The sequence below is a fragment of the Orycteropus afer genome, unplaced genomic scaffold (assembly GCF_000298275.1).
Source record: "Orycteropus afer afer isolate SDZICR_OR568_19922 unplaced genomic scaffold, OryAfe1.0 scaffold00303, whole genome shotgun sequence".
Taxonomy (NCBI): Eukaryota; Metazoa; Chordata; class Mammalia; order Tubulidentata; family Orycteropodidae; genus Orycteropus; species Orycteropus afer.
In genome coordinates, this window is record NW_006921890.1 from 3,449,361 (window position 1) to 3,450,882 (window position 1,522).

The 1,522-nt window shown below is 51.6% G+C and overlaps 1 protein-coding gene across 1 annotated transcript in view; it reads right to left on the reverse strand.

The window, feature by feature from the left end:
* LPCAT1 (lysophosphatidylcholine acyltransferase 1) overlaps nt 1-1,522 on the reverse strand; it is a 72,712-nt gene that overhangs the window by 31,267 nt on the left and 39,923 nt on the right. The gene's annotated exons all lie outside the window — the stretch shown is intronic.

Consider the following 1,522-nt stretch of genomic DNA (forward strand, 5'->3'; position numbering starts at 1 on the left):
ATTCCATTTCATTTTTGACAACTTCCAATTTTCCTAGATTCATACTTTATACATTCCATGTTCTGATTGTTAATGGATATTTGCAGCTATTTCTCCTCAATTTGAGTCACGCTATGTCAGCAAATGGAGGTCCCGAAAGCGTTTCTTTATCCACATCATTAAGGTGGTTGTACTCTGATGAGGCAGCTCTTTCCCAGTTGTATTCTGGTTGCCTTCTGACCCATGGGGCCGTCTTCCTGCACTGTATAGCTCAAGTACAGCAGGGATTATGAGGGTGGTGCAGGGCCGGGCAGTGCTTCACTCTGTTGTACACGGGGTCACTGTGAGTCAGAATGGACTTGACGGCACCTAACAACAGCATCACAAACATGACTCGCTATCTTAGCAATCAACCTGGGAGAACTTCTAACTGTAAAATGAGGAAGTCCTACATGGTGTGGCGGTTCAGTGCTTGGCTGGTAACTGAAAGGTTGGTGGTTTGAGCCCACTTAAGTGCTCCACAAGAGAAAGACCTTGTGATCTGCTTTCATACAGAGCAGAGCCTGGAAATCCCTTTGGGACAGTTCTACTCTGTTTCATGGGGCCACTAGGAGCCACAATTGACTCAACAGCACCTAACAACAACAACCATGCAGTGATATCGCCGAGGCACTATGCTGATGTAATCACACTCATGTCTGTTATAAGCATGCCCGGTTGGAAGACCCAGTAGCCAGAGCAGCCACACACAGGCCCTGCACAAACCACCTGGCATGTGCTCTGGATAGCATCAGATGGCACAGCCGCTGTGTCATTTGCAAATGGTGCCACTGTGAAGTGTACTGGCTGCAGGCAGCAATGGGAGGGAGGCATCTTGCAAGGGCGTGAGAATGAGGCAAGTAACTTAACCCCAAAGTCCACATAAAGCAGCCTGGTGGGGCCACAAGACCTGCACAGCTGCCACTCTGGCACCACTGTGGGGACATAGCTTGTCCACACAGCTCTGTGCCAATGCACAACCAAGGGCTTGCCCTGCTTTATGGAGCCAGCCTGCAGGAGGCATCACTATTCCTGCCCAAGGTGGTTGCTGTAGCTACAGTGTGAGACTCCAAGTGAGTGTCTCACAGTGACTTTGGAAGATCCAACAGCCCCATGTTCCTGCCTACCCATGCTGGCAATATGCACCTCACCCATAGGTGAGGTCCACCCTCTCCAGAGAGCACGCCTCAACCCAGTGCCTCCTCCTGCATCCTGCCGCCTGCTCCCTGCTGGTGAGACCCTCAGGACCCCAACCAGGAGGACTGTCAGCGCCATGTGGTGCTGTCTCCAGGAGGAAATGAGCCCCCCACATGGGCCCCACTGCCATCGTATTGTGCATTCCACATGGTGGCTTTAAGGAGCCCTCGTGGTGCACTGCTTCAGTGCTTGGCTGCTAACCAAAAGGCTGGTGGTTTGAACCCACCAGTCAGTATACAGGAGAAAGATGTACAGTCTGCTTCCATGAAGATGACAGCCTCAGAAACCCCATGGGGCAGTTCTGTCC